The sequence below is a fragment of the Scatophagus argus genome, chromosome 1, assembly GCF_020382885.2.
Source record: "Scatophagus argus isolate fScaArg1 chromosome 1, fScaArg1.pri, whole genome shotgun sequence".
In the NCBI taxonomy this organism is placed as follows: domain Eukaryota; kingdom Metazoa; phylum Chordata; class Actinopteri; family Scatophagidae; genus Scatophagus; species Scatophagus argus.
In genome coordinates this window covers 22,691,545-22,715,239 of record NC_058493.1, presented here as the reverse complement: position 1 = coordinate 22,715,239, position 23,695 = coordinate 22,691,545, and the positions used below count along the sequence as shown (strand labels likewise).

Below are 23,695 nucleotides of genomic sequence, written 5' to 3'. Positions count from 1 at the left end.
ATGACGCCTGCTGTCACTTTGATAAATATGCAGCACACAGATGCCCTGCATGTAACAGCTCTCTGCTGCAGATAGAGGTGCCATTTAGTTTATTATGTTCCTTGGAATTTATTAATTGTCATGAATATTATGTGTATTTTGAGTTTACAGTGCAAAGTGTGGAGGGGCGCAAGTGTTTGTTGGTATTTTGTATGTGTTTGTGTGTGTGGCAATCAGTCTGATAAGCTGTAATATTTGTGGTTACAGTTGACAATCCAAGGACTAGCATAGCCTTGCAACGCAGTGAACCACGTGATAAAAGCCTCTCAAAGAGAAAATGACAGCACTGGCTCTGACATGTATACCCGCTGACAGCAACAGAAGCCTGCATGTGTGTTTTGTTTCCCAGTGCGCTGAATTCACCCTTGACTCCCTTCAAAAGCTGATTTGTTTGGGTCACCTCAGCAAACCTCAACAGACTTTCTGGGATAACTTCCTGCAAAGCCGTCTCTTTAAAGTCTGCTTATTTTCACCTCATTTCACACCAGTATGAGATGGGCTTCTATGAAAGGGCTCAATTCACGGTCCACTGGGTAGAACTTTTTAAAAAGAATACATTAATAGATGCACCACCTCTAATGTTGGTTGAGTAGTTGGTCTTCATGACCGTATGCTGGCCTGTCCTCTTTCACAGTGTTTGCATGAAAGGACAATCAGTATAAAGCAAACGTATATATTCATTCATGCTGAGTGTTTGTTTTTAACTAGGGTGCCTCTGTCCCACATGCAGATTCAAAGCTGTGAATCTCACATGGAGTGGAGATGCGGCAGCTCTTTTGTCTGTGTGAAAGGTTGGAGGAAAAGAGGCTTTTTCATGGTCTGAGTCCACTGTGAATCAAGCTTTACATCCTGCTCAACTCTTTTGCAAGTGAATTAGATCCAGTGGCATTATACTGTGAATTCCCCGGGGTCAAACAGACACGGATAATTGTATTTTCTATTTTCTCTGCTTTGCTTCTCCCTTTGCTCATGTGCATGGGTTTGATATTTTTGTTGATTACCTAAATCTTTTTGTCCCAGTTTTATTTAAGTGAATGAAATGTATAATACATTGTGTGTCTTACTTCTCACAGTAAAGTGTGTTAGGAGCGCTTGTTGGGCTTCATTTTTCATACAACGGAGGTATTTTTAGACCTCTTTGGGAAAAAAATGTGACCTACAAATTGCACAGATTTTGTTTTCAAGTTATAACTAAGTGGTACCCCATGAAGTAAACAATTAGGTCTTGAACTGTGTGCAAGTTTAGGTATGTGTGCACCAGTGAGCCTGTTTGTGTGCAGGTTTCCAGGCGTACTTGAACAAGTGAACCATATTAGACAAAGAAGAGACTGCAACACAGTAAACACTGCAGTGTTTGAAAGAAAAGGCTTGGAATTTTTTCAATTGTGCTAGTAGGTTAATCTTCAACCCGGCACTGGTCTGCACTACCCAGCACACTAGCAGGTTCTTAGGCACTGCTCACCCTGGAAACACTGGTCTGGCAGTAAGCCTTGCTGGCTTGCTGTGGCTCTCCCAGTTAAGACTGTCACTACTGTGGCCAAGGGACTGTTCTGAGAGAGTGGAGATACCAGCTCTGTTTTCAGGGTTGAGCCAAAACCACCGTTTTGTCTCTGTGTGAGTGTGAGCAGGAAGACAGGCCTCTTATTATTTTACTAATCTCTGGATTAGGAAAAGCAGCTTTGGGCCTTCAACTCCTCGCTAATCAGCTTCCGTACATTCAACAAATATGATCTGTAACTGCTCTTTCACTTTGCATCTGTGCAAAACATACACTCTTACAAACCAAGAGTGGAGACGGGGCAGGAATGTTGGCTTTTTCTTTGGTATCATGTTTCTATCTGAGTTTCTTCAACAGTGGATTAAGATAGAGAAGCTGTGTGAACAAGGCATTGATTGTCTGTCCTGTTTTGCCATCCTCTTCATCAACTAAATTTGTATCAATCTCAATGTTCAGTTAAGCTTATGATCACTATCAATAGACCTGCAGTATTAAGGAGCTACAGTGGACCTGCGAACAGCAGTGTTGGCAATGAAGTATACTTTCACTGATCCCTGCCAAATCACTAAAATGTTCGTAATGAACTTTTATGTCCCCTTGGCAGGACCAACTGTTCACATTTGCATCTCAGACATTTATATTTCATGTTTTATATATCTCTTCCAGCTGATCACAGGAATCATAGAGGATGTGAATAATACAACATCTTAGATCTGTGCTGGCCAATATAAGTAATTTGCCTACAGTGATATTACTCACATTTCTTAATATTGCAGGACATATTCCTGTTTGTGTGTGTGTGTGTGTGTGTGTGTGTGTGTGTGTGTGCGTGCGTGCGTGTGTGTGTGGGAGTGTGTGAGTGACTGAGAGCGAGAGAGAGAGAGAAAGAGAGCTTTCGCTGGAGGCTTTGTTCAGCTCCGCGCTGCCTACTTTCCTGGAAATAGGATTTTGATCTTTTGCATTGAGAATGATTATAGTTCACTTCGTTCACACACACTGGCAAACTTTGACAAGGCACGGCGGTGAGGGTGCTGAGTGTGTAGGAGAATGTATGCATATGCTTGCGTGCATGTGCTTGTGTGTTCGCCTTGGCCAAAATCCCCACAGCTTGCAGATGGCAACCAAACATGCCAGCCACACACACACACACACACACACACACACACACACACACACACACACACACACACACTTTAGGAGCCAACCTGGAATCAGGGCCCTGTATCCTGGAGGACTTCTTGCCAGGTTACAGCTCTTTTGGACAGTCTAGTATTCTGTCTATTCTCCACCTTCTCTCTGATCTCCACAGAACCTCCTGAAACCAGTCCAGCACGACACAAAGCCAGTGTGATTAGAAGTACACTCTATAATGTATAGTACAGAGAATTTTAGTTTTGGATAGAGGTACAATGTCCAATTATGTAAATAAGAACAAATAATGTAAACTTTTCTTCTGAGAATAACAAGAGCATAAAACATTTCAGGAAATGGCCAAAAGCGACATTTGTTTACATTCAAGTGATGAAGCCCTCTAGTGGCTGTAGTAGTTACGACTCTTGTCTTGCACGAAACCTAACCACGTTGTTTCCAAGCCTAAAGTTAAACAGGCCTTAAACAGCAATTTGTAAACATTAAGGTAACCCTGTTGATAGTGGCTTTTGATATCAAAACAAGAACCAAAATTATTCATAATCACGATCTCACAGTATAGAAAGATGAGGAGACGAGGAGTGGGAAGTGACTATTATTGTCAAAGCAGTCAAAATACAAGCAGCTGTTGCATCTCTCAGGAATATGTTTTTTTTCCACCTACATTCAGCCTTTCTTATTTCACACTACTGAAAAGCTGTGATGCTCATCAAGTCTGTTTGTCAGGTCACTGGGATGTGCAGAACTTGGTCAAATCAGTAACTTTTACCGACAATTTACAAGTAGATTCATATTGTTAGGAGATAAGAGATAAAGTGTTGCAATTCACAGTCACCATAAAAGGATTTTAACTGACACTGTTATGTCATTAAAGCCTAAAATATCTTTTATTTTATTTTTTTTTTTAGCAAGTAACTGTCAACTCGTCCATCATCACACACAACACAGATGCATGTTCACAAATGCATGTATGTGCCCAAACATTTAAAATAAATAAAATATATACAGACAATCTTATATGACCATGCACATGTACACACTTGTTAATTCTAGTTATTAAGTACTTGGTAAGATGAAGCAAGGGCCAAAATTAAATATTCATTCTCAGAAGTGAGGAGGAAGGGAGAAAAGAGCAGGGTAGAGAGTGTGTGTTGTGAGATCTTAAGGTGTGTGTGACAGAAATGACTCTTAGCTGACCTCAGAAAGCTCCTTGTGCGTGGCAGATTGCATAAAACAGCCAGCGATGACAGGCGAGGACGTTGACTTATGGGAGTGTTACGCCTTGCCTGATGTAAGCATGCAAACAAGTAAGCACAGGTACATATACAGTAGAGTGAGCTATAATCACCCAGTCAAATGCTGACACACACACAAATAGGTGCACACTCAAATAAAAACCACCCAACTCTGAAGATGCCCCCCTGCTGCTTTTAGCAAACACATACAGTGATGAATTTTCGTTTTTGGTCTCAGTCCAGTGTGTTTTAGCTAACGGACAATCTTGGTGTTGTCCTGGTTCTCGGGCCCAGCAGTAAGCCATCTCTCTTCTGGAGGGCTGAGTACCCTTCAGTACTGACATATCTCTGAATTTGACCTCCACTCATTTTGTACAACAAATCACAGAAGCAGAATGGAAGAGAGGCTGGAAATCAGGAAAAATCAAAAGAAAAGAGATACTGCTGAAGGCATCACGGGTCAACAATGCAATCTTTTCCCAGTGATTCATTTTCTGGCATCTGTCCTCTTCATCTTTGATCTTACAGTCCCACATTTTCCAATCTCGCTTTCACTTTCACATTTCTTCTGTTCCTTTCTCTGCATATTTGCCACAAAAAACAAAAGCAGCTGAACTAGAAAAGAAGTAGGGCGTAGAGCTACCCCAGCTGACTAGCCAGGCATCCCTTATTCCTTTGGCTTTTAACGCTGGCTGTTATAAAATATGCATGGCGTGGCATGGAGGGGAGCTACTTAAGGTGGACTACTTTATGTTCCTATAGTCCGCATTGCTGTCGTGTGTGTGTCTGTGTGTAGTGCAGAGTGCAGATAATGGAGACCTCTTTAATGGACTAGCAAGCAGGACAATCTCCCTGGTGCCCTTATGGACAGTGTTTGGCTTGGTCTCCATTTACGTCAACTGAACTTTCTGTAGCAGATGAGAATGGGATGTGTGGTTCCCATAGTGGGAAGACCTGTAGTAATATGAGGTCAAGCATGATGCATAATACATGCAGGAATAGTCAATGTATCTTTATTGTCTATTTGTTGGGGAATATAACCTCACACATTGGCAGATGTGTTCATTTAGATCCAGTTGCACTTTAAAGGACCACAGTGCAGTCATGCAATAAATTTAATGCTAATCTTGACCAGTGGTGAAAAAATGAAGCAATTACAAAACCACTACATTTTCTCGTGCCTTAAATCTGACCCAGTATAAATAGAAATTTGAGCTCTCATATTTGATTATTAGAGAACGTATCTTCCATAGTTATTTCTGACATTACCATGATAAACCCCAGACTTACGTCAATCCTCTTTGATGCTGAGAAACCTGTGATGTGCTGCTGCTGAGCTATGACAAACCACCACTTTTAAATCCAGCCTAAGTCTGCTTCATGCTTATGGGTATTCATTTCACCCAATTTTTTTTAATATACCGTGATATGACTGATCTCTTCAACTCCCCCACATCCAAATATTCCCACAAAGGTCGCAGTGTTTACTATTAAAAGAGGGGTTATTTGTAGTGTCATTTGCAGGAGGTGACATTAACAAAATAAGTAAATTTTGCCTGATAAATCCTCGCCAGGAAATGGCACACATCACAGAAATGACATTACATTACAAATAGGTGGATTTTATTACTTAGCCAAGCTAATTTTCATAAATTCATATTTACTGTCCTGATTCAAGTGATATCCAACCTATTATCTAATTCTCATCTAATATGAATAAGCTTATTTCCCAAAAAATGATCATTTCCCTTGAGTATATGAGTTGTACACGCCATAAGTTGTGTTAATGTCTACAATATAAATATCCACAAGCTGAAAAAATAAGCTTAATGTCAACTGAAGTAGAAAGAAATGAAAAGTATCATGTTATTTTAATTTTTTCTTCTTTAAAATGTTAAAGCATGACTATTCCACTTGGAACTAAACTAAGCTAAACCTGACACAAAGTGAGTTCTTCTCATTAAAGCATCCATTACCCCTAATAGTATGTGAACTGCAGATTTGCAGTGACCTCAGTAATAATTACTGTGATAATTATATGTGGTATGAGCATTCCCTACATTTTACTGATTGTCATTCTTGTTCACTGCAGATGCCTACAATTGGTAATTATGCTATCACTTCTTTGTTTGAAAGAGATACTTTCAGTGCCAGGACACTGAAAGAATTCACTCTCTGCTGTGTGTCTCTTTCTCTCTTTGCTGTAAAGAAAAAAGAACAGAAAAATCAAAGAAATGTGTCATATATTATGGGTAGGTTGTCTAACAGGAGATGATGACTTGAAATGTCCATTTGTCTGACTTCTGGCTTACCATATGAAATCTGTCAAATCTGAAGTCATTCAGTCATCCCCACAATGTGCATTCAGTCACCTGGTTAAGGATTCAGTATACTGAACAAAATCGGATTTGACACAAAGGCCATCACTGTTGTTACAGAGCATATGATTCTGTGAGCCACTGCCAGTTTCACCTAAGCAACTATTTGGATACTGTCTATCTCCTGTCTGCTGTCTATCCCAGACAGGAGAGCTTAAGCTGTTATGGTAAGATACTTGAATATCAGGCTTTTCATTGCAGGAAATTAACCAAAACCATGCAGCCCAAAAAACATGTCTCATACCTCTTTGACACTGGGCAAAAAAAACCCACTTACACCCATTAACATCTGGCTTTCCCCATCAGTGGAATAGGGTATGATTGCTATTCATTTCCCCATCAAATAGGATCTGTATTTAGCAGCTCTAGCTCGGATCAGCTCAGATGGAAACATGACACCCTGGAGGACTTGCAAATTTTGCCCCTTTAGACACCAATTGATTTTAAGGACATTGGCACGTAAATACTTTTCCATCTGTCTCCACTCACAGAGACATTCAAATCCATTCAAATTGCTGATTGTGTAAATTCCTAAGTTAGTGTATTTGTTTTACTGCAAAATAAACTCTTAACGTCCTGTTTTATTTCTAACGTGACAATGGCAGTATTTGATGCACTGACATATAACAGATGATGGAAAGATTGGGGTACACAGCAATGAAAAGTATGTGATGTTCACTTTTCATATGTCTGCAATGTACGAACTGAATGTGGTGGGCAGGTGTGACATTGTTTTGAAAAGAGTCACAGAATTCTTCAGCCAGCAGTTTTTCAGTTAGCTTTTATCATCTTGCAGTGTTGGAGAAAGACAATATCATTACGACCACACTTGTCATTTTATTATCCTTCAAATAAAAACAATTACCCGAGCATTTGTTTATTATGTGTAAACAGATAAATTGTCCTTTCCTGATTTAACAGTCAGCTGGAGATCCCTCCAGCAGTGAGAAGAATCGCCCGTTTCTTCTGGCATTTTGAAAATTACACATCTGCTTTCGTTTGTGCTCTTAAACTGGCACAGCTAATAATGCCAAGCCTTTCTTATGGCAATTCTGAACTACTTACATTGAGTCCTGACCTTTACGTTGTTGAACAAACTAACATTAAAGACAGACACAGCGGAAAGGAAGGAGTTGTGTTTTAGAGCGTGAGACTTGTTGTTCTGTGTCTGCAACTCTGTCTCGTGTCTGACAGGCTTCCCAGCAGCTGGCTAATGGCGTCATCAGTGTCAATGTAAATGATCAGGCCATCACAGGCAAAACCAGCTCTTTCTGTTCTATACAGAATGACAACATTCCTCACTAACAGCCCCAGAGGACACAAATAAGCCTGATTGCATTTCTGCTCCAGATACTGTATAACCATTGAGCTGCAAGAAACAAACAAAATCAGTCTCTTAACACTGCCCTCAGACTAGCAGGTTTGTTTTCATGACCTTGCTCAAGAGATGATTTGAATCCCAAAAACTCTCTGGTTAGCCACATGTTTGTGGCAGACCCATGCATGTGCTGCCAAAAATACAGCCAGTCACGCTAACACAAAAACATGTGCATGCAAACATTGTATACACACACACACACACACACACACAGTCTCCTTCACACCTTCATGCCAACAGCAGTGCCTTCTGGCAGGGCAATGGAGCCAGCAGCAATGATTGAAACATGCCTTTTTAAGCTGGTAACCCTTAGATATGGCTCTGCCTGTTCTTCTCCAGAGCCACACTTAGCTCACAACCCCCTTTTTAATAACAGAAACACAGCTTCACTGAGACATCCTCCACCACCTTACCCCATCCCCACACCAGTCAGCCAGAGAGATTTCTCACTCTCTTTACCTCATCCAAACCTCTGTTGCCTTAACTCTCTTCTTTCATCTCTCCAGTCCCGTTCACCCTACACATCACTGTGCCCCCGGGAGTTTAGTGGGGCTATTAATGCCATAGAAATAGCCCCTGGTCTCAAGTCCTTAGGGACAGACATCTTAAAAAAAAAAACAAAAAAACAAAACAGGATCCCCTCTCTGATCAAGCTCCCAGTATGACAGACAGAGCCAGTCCATTTCTATATCCATCTTAGTGTAAATAAACAGATGCAGCCAAACCCCTTGGGAAGAGCCATGCAGTCACTGTGTATGAAAATAAGCCCAGCAGAGGGAGTAGATGAGTCCTCTAGGTACACAGAGATGTTCTAAAGCTGTCAAACCATAAAAAAAGCAGCCATACACAGGTGCTTTTATTCGCTGATGACATTCCTCTATTTCTGTGTGTTGTCTTGCTCTGTGGATCAGTGGACAGCTTTGCTCTCTTAAGCTGCATTTAGACCGAGTTGTGCATTATAAATAATACACTTAGGCTATGGCAGTGTGGAATTTGATCAGACCTGTTCAGGCCATTTATGACTTGCTCGAGTTTCTGTTGCATTGCGTGATCTATGTTTCTATATTTTGTACACTTTTTGTGGATGCAGAAAACTCTCTGGAAGAATGATGATGTCCTAAGCCAAGAGCCAGAAACTGGAGGCTATCCAGGTGGAGTTCATGGACCAATCACTGATATTCTTCCAGTTGTGTCCTCTCACACCTCCGCACAACCCTGCACTGATTTCCAAAATACCTAATTCTATTTGAATAAGGACTTAGTTTCAGAACAGTGAGTGACTTCTGTGATTTTTGTCTTCTTTACCTGTTCTAGTCCCTTTACTTCACTTCTTTTCCTGTATAATGTAGCAGAGCCACTGAGGGAATGTGTGTGAGTGAGTGAAAGAGTGTGTGACAGTCAGTTATGTTTTCAGGATCCAAGGCCAAGTTGAAAACGGTACAGCCTGCTCCTTTGATAATAAAAAAAAAAAAGCCCAATGATGTAGCGATCTGCAGAGGTAGAAACAGCTCTGACATGGAAGGTCTTGTGGGACTGTCAGCAGTGTCACCATGCAGAAAAGCAAGAGTACAGAGATGTGCAATGTGATGACAGTGTGACTTGGGAGGAGAGACACTCGTGCACAACAGAATTCATGGATGTACATGACCCACTCGTAGTGGGCAGACAGATAAACATTCCCTTAGTCCCATTGCTTGCAGGATAGCTAGTGAAGGAAAAAAAATCAAATGCTTTAAACATATAGAGACAGAGAATAGGAAGACTGGAAAGGTTTAGGTTATGTTAAATCGGAAACACAAACAAAAAAAAAAAAGAGACGAAATGGCAACATTATTGCCTCATCCTCCCACACAAAACAAATCCTCTTGTGACAAGATGCAAAACTCACAAGAATAATAGGGAATTTGATTGGCATATGCAATAATTCAACCAGGGGAATTCATCAGTATATTCTGAAGGCTATGTGTGTGTCTGTGTGTGTGTGTGTCTGACAGGCAGCTGTTTGTTTGGCAGAATGAAAAAGATGGCAGAAAAACTGTTGTTTTCTTCCTGGCAGCATAAAACTGGAATAAAAATCACTACTGAGAGCTACTGAAGGGCTGACAGAACAGCTCAAATAAACACTAAAACCCCTTCTCCTCTCTTGTACGCATTATCACTTCCATTCCCTTCTTCTCCTCAACAGCATATTGATCCACTTGTGTCCCCCCCTCCAATCTATTTAGTTGTAAAAAAAAAAAAAACAATTGTGCACAAGGAGAAAGGACAAGTGTCTCAGGCCTCGGGACAGAGGACAGCCCTGGTACACCCATGCTTGTTACCTTGATTTTGAGTCAGTATGGCTGTTTTTTTCTCAGCCTGTATTAAAATTAAGCAAGCTTCTTCTATTTCTTCTTGTCCAATTTGGTGCTGATGCCCCTCGTCCTAAACACAGCATAGAAAGTAAAGCTGTACTATAACTATACCCATACTCTTGAACTACTGGACAGTTCAAACAGAACTGTTCAATTCGTGCCGCCAGCGAAACGAGGAATTAAAAGAAGGTTGGGACACATGACAGGAGGAAGAAGAAATGGAAAGAGAGGCAGAGAGACCTACTCATTACCATGTAGATATTATCTTCTTTTTTTTTTTTTTTTTAGTACTGAAGAATTGGATTATATCACGTCATACTCGCAATGTATTTTTGTATATTTCTGCTCTCTTGCACTCTTGATAGGGTACACTTTGACAGCCAATAATAAGCTGTAAGTGTAGTCAAAGTATATTTCTTGACACACTCTTGCTCTAGAAACTATGAATAATTCGAAAAGGGGTTGTTCATACAAATGATTATCACTGTCTCTGATGCCCTGCTCAGCTGTACAAAGCGACTTAGCGCCTATTAGCCCATTGTTTTGGTTGTCCAGTGCAAAACTTCATTGTTTTGATAAAGTGTCAAATTTCATTCACTTTCATTTTCAGCAGTAGGCACCTACAGCAATCAAACAAAAGCTCTCAGAATACATTATAATAACTCAGAATACATTACATCACCTGCTCAGCACTAAGTAAGCAACTAGCAAGTGAACATACACTATATAGACAAAAGTATTGGGACAGACTTTCAGGTGTGGTGTGGGGCTCTTTTCAGAGGATGGGCTCGGCCCCTGACTTCCAGTGAAGGGAAATCTTAATGCTTCAGCAATACTTGTGCCCCAGTACAAATGTTGCTCTGTGTGTAATAGATGTCACCAGCATGTTTGTCATATCAGCTTTATAAGGCTATGATCTGAAAACAGGCTTTTTTTATAGACATTTCATTTGAACACGTCAAAGTAGGAAAGCAGGCAAAAAGACTAAAATTACATGTGCATGTACATGCTGGGTCACTGTCACGGCTTACTGGGACACTTTAATGGAACTGAGCCGACTTTAATGATATTAGTTACACCAGTGATTTTCCTGTTACAGCAAGTCATATTGTCCCTGAAAAAAAAAGCTTATGTTGTGTTTACAGCTTATTGTGCTAACCCCAAAGAGGCCAAGAAATTCCTTTGTATTAGTTCAAGCCATAAAGTATGCTTATTTAGAATGTACCATTGCATTGTCAAATGCTGAATTAGGCATCTATATAAAACTCTGAATAAAACCTCTCCTTGTTATATTTGCTGCCTGGATATTGAACATATCGGTCATCAGAGGATGCTCTGGTGGTGGAGTGGTTTGAGAAGTACCAATTCATGCACTGACTCACATTGTTCTTCCACATTGTAAGATGAAATAATCTAATAGTATTCAGTCCTGCTGAATAAAATGATTAAACAGAAGATCTGGAATGTCCTACATTGGAGGTCCCATAACATAAATCATTAAATTCTCTCCATGAAATTAATGGAAGTCAGTGTGATGTCCTCTGATATAATGGAAGCACAGCTCTGTGTGTGTGTGTGTGTGTGTGTGCGCGCGCATATTCCTTTAGTTGTGGGGACAAAAATGTGTTCACACTGTCACACTGTGAGGACCTGGCTTATTTATGGAAACAACATGCAAGTCCCCACAACGTAAATCATTAAATATTAGGATGAAGACTTGTTCTAAGGTTAGGTTGAGGTGTGTGTGTGTGTGTGTGTGTGTGTGTGTGTGTGTGTGTGTGTGTGTGTGTGTGTGTGTGATATTTTCAGCATCACTGAGACTGTACTTTATGCGAGACACTTAATAAAATATAACTATTTAAAAAAATACAAAAGCAGATTTTTATTCACTGAGACTGAAACAAATATTTGATAAGATTTATAAATGAAATGAAAGGATCACATTTAATGAAACAGGTTGTAATGTGAAAAATTCACAGTGCCTGTACTGGAATTATCAAATGGTTTGCGTATCATCTGAGAAGCAAACAGAGCAGGCAGCCCGGGGAAACAAGGTAAAGGGTAAAAAAGATCAGTTTCATCTTCTCATCTGTAATTCTTCAAATCTGATTTCTTTAACTGCTCTGTATCACTTTTAATATGCCTCTCTGTCTCTTATTTTCAGCACTCCTTTACTTTTATCCCTCCTCAGATCCACCCATCTGCTTAAAACTATATCACATGAGAGAAAAGAGCTCTAGGAAAAGATGGGGATGGTAAAGAGAAGCTGGGAAACATAAGAGGATAATTAAAGTGCCCAGATGGCATTCCCTAACTAATAGTCCAAATTATCATTAATGGGGAAGGTTTGGGATCAGAGCAGAAAGCGGTGAAATCTCACCATGACAACTAGCTAGTTGCTGGAAAGGGGACGAACAGCTTCTGATTGGGAGGAAATGGTTGTAACGAAGCAGCAGACAGCCATCTTTAACCAATCATGTGTCAGAGGTTAATGAACCACATGTATTTGGATTCAAGACAAAGCCGTACCAGTGGTGTCAACTGCATTAACATCTCCATCCTCTCTCCGCTCTGTGCCTCACACTCACACACACACACACACACACAGACACACTCTAAAATAATGAATGTTTAGCTGTTGTACTTATAATCTATACAAGTATTCAACTTTCATATCTGCTTATATGGCATAATAATATGTATAATAGATTTAAACTGTACATGCACTTGCATTTGACTGCTCTTATTTCAGCATGAGAATTTGGCAGACCTCTCCCCAGAATTCTTTGCTGTGATAGCACTGTCATTTTTTGAAAATGTAGAACCAAAAACATTCCACATGTTGTATGCTAACCTGTCAGAACAATATATGGTCAGTACTCCTATTTTAGATATGGACTGATGGTTTTACGGGGTGTTGTTTGCGCTCTTGTTTCATTCTTTGGGGAAGTCTAGAAATTGTGTTAATTAAGAGACCCAGTTCACCCGAAGTGTAGCCCCCACCCCACCCCCGTCACACTGGGTGACTTCACTGTGTTCTCTAGATTATCTCAAGAACCTGACACATTTTTTTTTTCTGTTGCATCATCTTTCGACGCTGTGAGCACCACAAACAAAATTTCATTCGCCAACATTGTATTTGGGAGGAGGATGAATTTCAGTCATAGATATTTCTAAACCAGTGAATTTCAATCTATGTGCACAGCTAGATGCAAGCAGGGGAAAGAAAGTATGTGTATTTGTAATTTGGGCCAGTTGGCCCAATATTCCACCAAGTTTTGAAAGATGAAGGGAGAGAAGTTAAGGGGATAAAGGGATTCGGGGCAGTAGCGGATTTTTCTCTTAGAAAATCACAAACTGAAACTTTTTTTTGTCTTTCCCACAGTGTAGTTTTCGAAGTTGAATTAGATCATTCCCTTCTGCTCTAACTTTACTTTGCTGCACCTGACAAGTCAATAGCGATTGATTTTGAATGTATAATCCATGCATTATTGAAATGGTGATATGCGCTTGGGGACCGGCGTTCTTCGGATTTCACTGTGTGGGCTGCTGCACCTGGCAGAGGGCCAGCACTCAGACACCACAGACAAATCCCACACATACGCAGGTCAACACAGATATTTGACTCTGCTCTCCTTTGGCTTCTCTTCTGAAATATACCCCACACTCACAAGAGCATGCTCACACAGTACATCCTGATGGAGTTAAGAATAAACCAAGCTATAAAAGACAACACCAGTACTTTATGTGGAATGTCGAACAACCAAATGCATTTTGATTTGAAAGCATTTTGAGACGGCAGTTTTTTAAAACCATAAAAAAATGTTTAAATGATGAATCTGCAAAGAAATGCCCACAGATGGTATTCAGAATCTGTGTCTTCACATGAGCCGTCACAACTTCCATAAGGTTGTGTTGTCACAATTATACAGTTCAAAAACACTTCAAAAACTACAGCAGAGTTGGTGCGGAGACACAGTGGGCGATGCCTGCTCAAGGAGGGGGAGCTGTAAAGACCTGAGCATTCAACACACAAATATAAATTGTCTTAAAAAAAGGCAAAATACCTGTTTTAGGCATTTTGTAGATTGAAGATGAAGATTAGTGTTCACCAGCAAAAGAGTGCGCAACTCTAGCAAGGATTTCATGAGGCATTTTATTTCAAGCCAAGCAAGAGAAAGTTTTATTATTTTGTCCCTCTGGTATTTAAGTCTCCTAAGATATTGCTGTTGAATATACAGTATGCTCCAATTAACTAACTCCCTAATCTTCTTTGTAACTTTGTTGTTTGTGTCAAATACAGGACTCTGTGACTCAGGGGAACAGGAGAGATTGGGTCCATACAAGAAAGTTTTATCAAAACAGGACAGAAGTGCAAAATATAAAGCTGATCAGTGTCACATGTATTTAATGCATGTTTATATTTAAATGTTTATTTCGGGCTTGTTTTGGTATTGTATTTACATTTTTGTCTGTCCTTGCTGTGCATTTACTGTTTTCTCTTTTTTTTGTCTGACAAAATGCAAATGCATGTTCCCTGCATGACAGCTGTCCCTTGTGGTTAATGCAGAAATTCTCCACCCGTATGTCTCTTTGTCAAGGTGTCACTGGTACAAGGGAAATTAACTGCATTTACTTCTTTATGTCTAAGGCAATTAATGTTAGTGTTCGGCATAGAACAGCTGGTTTCAGTGATTCAGTGTTGTACCTGTTAGCCGTCTTGCAATTCGTGTGTGTGTGTGTGTGTGTATGTGTCTGTTCTGCTGAAGGACAACAACAAATGTAGAACAGCAGCCATTTCAGCTGAGTGTACACTGTTGAAACAACTGACCGCGAATGTGTTCACCTCTGCCTTAATTTGTCTGACCATCTTGCAGTTCGTTGGTTGAAATAACCCTGGAGCATTTTACTTCCTGATAGAATGACATGTAGGCCAACAATAGTGTATGTGAAACTGTATTTCAGCATCTCTTGTTTCTTCAGTCCTTTCCGCCATTTGCCCACTTTTTCATGTTTTGCTCCTCTCAGTGACAGCTGAGATTGATAATCAACATTTATCTGTGGAGTGCAGGCTCTTCTTATGGGGGGCACGCATTCATGCACAATTGTACCTGTGTCCACACACTTACACTCACACACACACACGGTGCAGGTTTGGCAGTTTGCCATACAGGCTAATTGTGTGGCATCTGACAGGGTCTCAAACCACTGAGTTGTAGTCAGTATGAAATGATGTTTGCCCCGGTAAGTCAAGGTAAAGCTGCTTTCCTGCACAGAACCACCCATAGTGCTGATTTAGCAGACCTGGATGGATTATGGATGGTTAATTGGGGGATGGACTGTGGCTGTTTATAATAAAGTGTTATCTGAATTTGAGTTGGGAGGTCAGCAGGTGGCTGTCTTTCAACTTAACCATGCAATTAATGATGTACGCTGTAATAACTTTGCTGCCCGCATTTAGTAATGACGCAATTTACTGTAATGGACAACAAAAAAAATATCGCAGGGCCAACAGGTTTTCCACATGAGTAGCTGGATGAGCAGAGGCTTGAGAACTTCATTCTCTTGAAACATGATAATGATTTGGGGCCATTTCACAAAACCAGTTTAGGGAGGGTAGATGTGTTTTGGTCTGTTTATTGTCTTTCAGCTTCATGAAACACACTCAGGATCACGCCACACAACACTGCCTTATTTTTTCTTATACAACCCTTTTTGGCATTATTGATTTGTTTCTGTTGCTGTCATCAATTTTGGAGGCTATGGTGAAACAAGACCAAAATTTTGCTGCCATCCCAGCAGCTTTTTGAGGCTGTACTTTGACACAGTGTTGCTTTCAGTTAAATGCTAATGCCACATATTAACATGCTCACAATAAAAATGCTAAGACGCTAATGCTAAGCAGATCTGATGTTTCCATGTTCACCTTCTTAGTTTAGCATGGTAGCGTGCTAACATTTGCTAATTAGTTCGAAAGAAAATAAAATTATAGGTGAGACTTATGGGAACATCATTAGTTTTGCAGGCATTTAGTCATAAACCAAAGAATTGGAGAAACTACAATTTTGACCTGGTGATAGTGTTAGATTAAGGATTAACAACTCACCTAACTGATTACGGGTCATCCTGAGGTGGACATGAATGTCTGTGCCAAATCTAACAGAAAATATAAATTCATTGTGTATTTAAAGTCTGTCACAACAAAATATACTATCATTAGGCCTTACCAGGAGGAATCGTAAGTCAGTTTAATGAAACCAGTCTAACACAGAGTATCGCATCACACTTAATGATAAAGGTAGATTGTCATCAACATGTCTGACTACCCTTGGCATTGTTCATGAAACACCCGTCTGGTCTCCATCTAATCTCAGTCATTCAATACTTGTATATTCACAGAAATTGTTTGCAGGAATCGATTGGGCCTGAGAAACAACACGTTTTCATTCTGCTCAGTGATTGATCTGCTCAGTATACTGAAAATGGAGTGAACCCAGCAGACAGACAACATTCCTGCTGCAGAGAGAGAGAGAGAGAGAGACGACTGGTGGCCTTTACTGGACTTCATTTGTCCAGCCCAAACACAAGAAAACCAGGTAAATGTCAGGTGTTTTTGAAGAACGTCAGAAGCTACATTTTACTCCTCTTTAATCCACTTTTTTCCTCCGCCCTCTCCTTTCATCGCCTTCCCTCTCCCTGATGCCTGTCTCTCCTAGATAATGTCAGTGCCTCCAGGGTGAGTAGCACAGTGTGATCCTCCTCCCTTCATCTGTGTCTCCACGCCTTCTTCCTCTTCATTTCTCTCCTCATCCTCTCCTCCACACCGTGTTTCTCTGATCTGTTCTCTCTTTCTTTCTGATAAGCCCCAATATCTCTCTCTCTCTCTCTCTCTCTCTCTCTCTCTCTCTCTCTCTCTCTCCCTCTGTCAGAATTTAGAGGGGGATAAAAATCACTAAGCTCTGAATTATCTGGCTTTGCTAAAGGTCACAGTCCTAATCATCCTGGCTGATTGTGAATGGAACCAGCAGCAGTCATTAGCGGCACTCTGTCTGGAAGCGAACCAAAAAGGGATGACAAGAACATAGTTTCTGCTCCAGATCAACTGGAGAGCCAGGCAGCCTGATGAACAGGCAAGATTTCAAAAAAGAAAAAATCTGATGTATTTTTAGATTACCAAACGTATACTGTGCTGTAGATTTGTAGTTAAACACCCTTTGTAATATTTATTTGTTTTTAAAAATAGAGGCTGTTGTGAAAAAAAAAAAAAAAAGTAAAAATAACGACACATCTTCAAAGAATGGCTACAGGTTAGCATATTTGCACAGTGAGAAATGGCAGGAGCAGAAAAACAGCCCTAAATCATGATGGTGAAAACCATTGAGAGGAGAGATGTAATCAATAATAAATGTGTGGGAGACAAAAACCCAAAGGGCATCTAAAAACATCTCGAAACAAACAATAAACAGACGAAACAACAATAAAAATGATCAAAGTAACAAGCGAAGACACAACGTGAATTATAACCAAATCAAGCTGATGAATAATCCTGTAATAACAATGAGATGAAATGAAATAAAACAGCCCTAATGCAGGACAAAAGAAGTGAGTGAGTTTGGGGAGGTATTTGAGGATGTGTGTGTTTGTGTGTGTGTGCGGGTGTATGAGGGGGAAAGATACATCCGTGTGCAGGAGAGTGACTAAGATATACAGTACAGTTCAAGGTGGAAAGACAATACTTAATGCCGTGAACAGATTTGTCATTACTCCGTTTTTGTTATCCCTCTCATAGTGTAACTACCAGTAAAAACCTGCATATAGCTTACTGAATGATTAAAAGATAACTAATTTTCACTTAAAGTGAAAGTACAAGGTTACCAGATGCTGATGCAGACTTACATTGGCAAAAACTACAATTCAGACATTGTTCTTCAATGTCGTCTTGTGTGCGCAAAGTGATGCTCCGTGGAGGTTTTGACCTCTGCTGCTGACATGTAAAATGATTTCATGAGCAGGTTAATGTTTTGTGTACACAAGCCATGAAACATGAAAGGTGATGAATGTGTGAAACAAGCAGAAGAGGGCTAAGTCAACTTGGGGAGGGTATGTGAGCTTGCAAAGCAAAGAAACCGCATGACAAATGCATAGAAAACCTGGTAATCAATATAAGCATGAATATAAACAGTGCAAGATTCAAAACATTCAAAATAAAAGGTTAATTTGCTAATTCACATCTGACAAATTGTGGCCATCTTTCAACCAACTGTTATGTGATGACAACTAAGCTATCTCCATGACAACTGAAGAAGATTTATCCTTTGAGGAAGACTGCGAGGTACAGTGGGAGCAAAAAAAAACATCTACAAGTGGACCTTGAGTCAGTGCTTTAAAAGGAAAGAAATGCATTCAAGGCGTCTGTACCTGAAGGATGCCCACAGTTCCTTGCTGAGAAACATTGCCTATAAACACACCTGTGTTTGTTCACTCCACAGAGTACCCTTAAGTGTGAAGTCTAACCCAACGTAACCTACTCAGTACCTCAGAGACGTAGATACCTGGTATGCCTGCACAGACTGAGGACATCACAGAGAACACTTTCAGAATACCCAGTAGTTCTAACCAAACCAGCAGAATACTTTGTTCAGTGATGACAGAGTTCCTGTCAATCCAGTGGCTGCCTAGCCTGCTTTCACCAGTCTATCATTCAGTCAGCTTTCCAGCAACTCTTCGCCCCCACTTTCTGCTTGATAGCTCTCTATCAGCTCTCTGATGCTATCTATTGCTCCAGCTAGCTATCATTCCATCAGCCCTGCAGCATATCTTCTCCCTCCTCCACAACCTCCTGGACGCCCCCCACGTCTCTCTCACGGTCTCTCTGTCTGTCTCTCTCTCTCTCTAATGCTGTATGTGGATCGATGAGTTACTGCTGTGTTGAATGTCAGGCCGTCTGACAGAGGACACATCGGCTGCTGGAGGGACGCCAGGGGACGAGAGCTGTCTTCATGTCCCCACAACATCAGCATGGTGGTCGTGAAGGTGAGTGTGCGTATAGGTTTCTTTGTGTGAGTGTGTCTCTGATGAGAGGAGACCATTGATTCTCCACCAGTCACCTTCACTCTGCCACAGTGGAGCAGGGCAGCTAAAGGTCACAGGAGACTCAGCTCAGGCTCAGTACAGCACAGGTATTGTGTCGGTGTGTGGCAACAAAGGTCATTTATGGCGAGAGCACAATGAAATGGACACTCTGCAAATCATCTCACAAGCAGACACAGGATGTTACTGCTCTCACAAGGTGCCTCCACATGTCTGCGTGCATCTAATGCTCATCAAGGGAAGTATTTACAGCGGTTAATCACTGAAATCGTGCTGTCGAGAAACAAGTTTCCCATTTCTGTCTTTCCTTTAGCTTTCTCTTTGCCCCTCTCAACCACAAAATAACAGCAACCCTGTTCCACCCTCTTAACAGGCTCAGACAAACACATAAAGTCCTTGATTACCTGAGTGCCAAAGTGCCTCTGATGGAAGAGAAATGTCATTCTGACATTCTCTGTGTGTGATCCAAACTGAAACTCCATTAACTGCTCCCAGAATAGAGTCTCTTTCAGCTGGGTTTATGATGCAGGCCGGAGAAGGTTTAAAAATCAATGATTAAATTGCATTAGGAATTTCCAAAGCTGGTATTTTATAAGTTATGGATACATGAAATGTTCAATAAATAAACAGCTAAATAATAGTGATGATGTTTACCAGTGTAAGGAGAGAATAGATGTACACATGCAGCACATGTACAAGAATATCTACACATAAAAGAAGCTAACTCAGTGATACAAAATTTCTATACAAAAAAAGAGGATCCATGATGATCCCATTTATCTTTGCCTGTGACATTCCTTTCTTTGCTTCTTTGCCTTCATCCTCCTTTCCTCCTCTGCTTCATCATCAAACCCCCACAACCCGACCTACACATACACACACCTACACACCACTGCTCCACTTGAAGTCACCAAAGGTCAATCTCTTTAATCTCAACTGACACAATCATTATTGGATTCTCCCCCACACTTCTAATGAATATGGATACACATACACATATGCGAGTTTGTGTATGTGTGTACACACATTTGCACACGCACTAGCTCTGTCTCTCTCTTTCACTCTCTTTCTCTCTCTCTCTCTCTCTCTCTCTCTCTCTCACACACACACACACACATTTGTTCACCCTCCATTTCTATCTGTTGACACCACCCACAGTACATGTAGATGCATCTTGTTGCTATTACCCTTGTGACTTGCGGGCCATCAAGGCAGGAAAATGTGTCCTCACTGATACTTCTGCAGCCGAAATGTTTTATCAAGAGAAATAGCATTCTCAGTCAGAAGTAAGGTCGTGATAGCTTTAATTTCACACATGTGTGGGCACAATGGATGTGAGCTTGGTGGTGTGCACCATTGGGAATATGAAATGTATTTGTTTCTTTCATTTTGAGCAGAGCTAGGGATCACTCTAGAGCTACGGATCAGTCTTAGTCTCCAATGAGTCACCATTTTCATAAAGTCAGCCTCAAGGGAAGCTCTCAGTGAGCTAAGCCCCATTCTTTTTGTTAATTATTACTGTTTTGTGATGAGACAACATGACAACTACAGCCGAAGCTGTGGGGGAAAGCAGCAATATTGATTTGTAATGGTTTGTTTGAAAGCCTAAAATGACCTGTGATTACATTTTTCTGAGAAGTGACAACTTGTGATGTGCAAATGATAGTGCTCGTTAAGTGGATTAATGGTTAAAGTGTCATAAAGTTGTTATAGCACCACAAAACCAAGTCTAAGAGAGGAGGTCTGGGTGGATGGCTGAGAGTATGAACTTGAGGTTTGCATCCCATAACCGAGCAGCAGCCACTCACCATCTTAGTTTAGCATGTCAGCAGGCTAATGTGTACTAATTTGCACAAAGAACAAAATTTACCTGAGGGTGTCAGGAATGTCAAAAACAATAGCACTTGACAAACTGCCTTTCTTGACCTTTTTGACATCACTGGATCAATAAGGTTAATACAAATAATCCTGCAGGGCAAATGAATGCCTGTAGCAAATTGTGTTGCATCAAGATTTTTCACTCAAAAACACAAACATCAGCCTTACGGTGGTGCTAAAGGAAAAGTCAGGGAATTGCCTACGTTGTTAGGAATCATCCTAATGAATGTTTTTACAACATTTTTACAGCAATCCATCCTGTAGTTTTCTCCATTCTGGGCTAAAGTGTAACCGACCCACTGACCAACAGGCCATTATTAGAACCATAGCATGATCCAAAACTGTGCTCTTATGAGTCTTTTTTCTTTTCCCTCTTCTCTCTCTCTCTCTCTCTCTTTTAGTCAAATAGTTTGCTTCAGTGCTGTTCTGTCATTTAAATATGCTGGCTGTGAGACATTTTTATAATACTTCCCATTTTTACAGAGATCCTCTGCACAGAAAACATATTTTCTTTTCTTGGGGGGTAGAATTAATTATTCTTGGATGTGAGCCAACATTGCATGCATACACACCACAAGGTTGTTCTGGGAGATGCATTACTAAAAGCCCAAGCTGGCAGTCTTCAACTTTCTCCAAGTTATAATGGTGTGATGAAGTATCAGCCAATGACAACACTGAGACAGTTACTTCATAATTTAATATCCTCCAGGAAGTAGCCAACTATCTAACTGCTGTCCAAATAATGGATGTAATATGAAACTTGGATAAGGTGTTCCAAGATGGCCTCCCATTCGTACCAATGGATATTGCTGTCTAGGCACCGTAGTGCATTCACTTTAGCACCATTCCCTAACTGAAGGTGGCTGACTGCCAGCAAGCATGAATGATGCAAAAACAATATGCTCATACAGAGGAAATGCAACCCAATAAATGTTGTAATGAAGTAGTAATTTCTGAATGTGTGATGCTGAGGAAATTTAGGTGTGCGGGATACAGTCCCATCCTGCACGTCCACCACTCATAACATGTTAAATGTTTCTCTCAGTAAGCTTTATTTTGAAATCGTAACTGGACAATGCATATTTGATTAGGAAGTTCTGCAAATTGATCCTCCAGAGCGTCAGGATTGGAAGAGTAGGGTTACTGAACGAGCTGCTGTATGTGCAACAGGTTTGGAGTGGAAACGTGCAGCGCAATTAGCTTTAGTTGGATTAGTTTAATTTTAATGCCATCAAAATGAAATTTTAATTCACTCTCAAGGAGCACCACTAATTTTCTTTCTATATGCAACACCAGGTCAACCAGTTAAGTTATAGGACAGCCACACTATATTTCTCTCTCCATCTCTGTGGCCTTCCATCCACAGTAAGTTATGATGGTCTTTCCTAATGAGGTTTGGCTGTTTGGAAACCTACCATCTACAATACAAATTATAATGCGCTAAAATTACAAATCTGCCTCACCAACCCCACTTTGAACATTCAAGTTGATAACTAATTGAGTTTACCGCTTATGCCATGACATCCGTTATTTATGATCTGAATGCTCACTTTACCTGTGCCTTTGTTGGGATGTTTAACAGTGTAAATATATGTTACAGTATAAAGATGCTGACATTGCATTGCATGCATCCAAGTGGGAAAGAAGGGAGAAAAAAAGCTTAGTGTGAATACTATTTCAAAAAGATGACTGTACTTGTGCTGATATGTAGAGTCAGAGAAAAGAGGTTAAAAAAAAGCTTTAAAGTTTAATTTGCAACTTTTCTTTGTACCTCCTCACACAGCGAAAGGAAAACACCTTTTAGCTGTTTGACTGTGTAGTTGGCCTGTCAGCACACAGCTGGGAGTAAACCTCAGCAGAAATCAGCATGATCTGGGTAACAGAGAGAAAAGCCAGTAAAGTGTTACAGTCCAGATAACAGAATGAAACCAGAAATGCTTCACTGTGCCACAGTCTCAACACAAGTTTCTGTCTCATTTATTAGTTGTACTTGAATAATAAGGGATTTATGCAGAGCAACATTTTCTCGCCTTGCAGATGCTACAGCTTTTTTTTCAGTCCTTGCTGTGATGAAATAAGTGAAATTTCTTAATTCTGGCAAAAACTGCAAACGCGGTGTGATCTTTTACATTTAAATATTTTAAGTTTATTACATGTGGATACAAGATAAAATCACTAGCAAAGCTTATCTTCTCCAGCGTGGGTCCACTGTGTCATGAGAAATGAAACAAGGTTTTGTAGATATTTCACTCTATATTCTCACAGCCTAATTTTAGTTTTGCTGATTAAATAATTCTCCCTCTGTGAAACTGTAAAACTCCTCACTCACTAGACTGTTTTGCTCTCTAACTTCTGATTACATCAGATTTTATACTTCTGTTGGGTCTCTCTCTTTTTATTAGTGAGGAGGGAAAGGGGTCAAGGGGCAATGGAAAATGTGTCAAAGCAACTAATTGGACACTGTGTGTGTGTGTGTGTGTGTGTGTGTGTGTGTGTGTGTTGTGTGTGTGCGTTGGGAACATACACAGTCAAGAGGTTAGTAGAGAAAATAATTGAGGTGATGCCAGACCTGGTCTAAGTCTGCATTTTGTCACGGAGCAGATCATTTTGTTAAATCAAAAGCTTTTTCATCACAATAAGCTGCAGCTTAAAAAAAGCCTTGACCTGGCTCTAATTAAAACAAAATGGTACTCAAT

General features: G+C 40.4%; 1 long non-coding RNA gene across 1 annotated transcript in view; it reads left to right on the top strand.

Annotated features, from left to right (window-relative positions):
- LOC124061033 overlaps positions 1-23,695 on the top strand; it is a 63,025-nt gene that overhangs the window by 23,645 nt on the left and 15,685 nt on the right. The window contains exons 4-6 of the long non-coding RNA XR_006843672.1: positions 16,431-16,627; positions 16,748-16,767; positions 18,971-19,064. This is a non-coding gene — a long non-coding RNA (uncharacterized LOC124061033). The remainder of the gene's footprint in view (positions 1-16,430; positions 16,628-16,747; positions 16,768-18,970; positions 19,065-23,695) is intronic.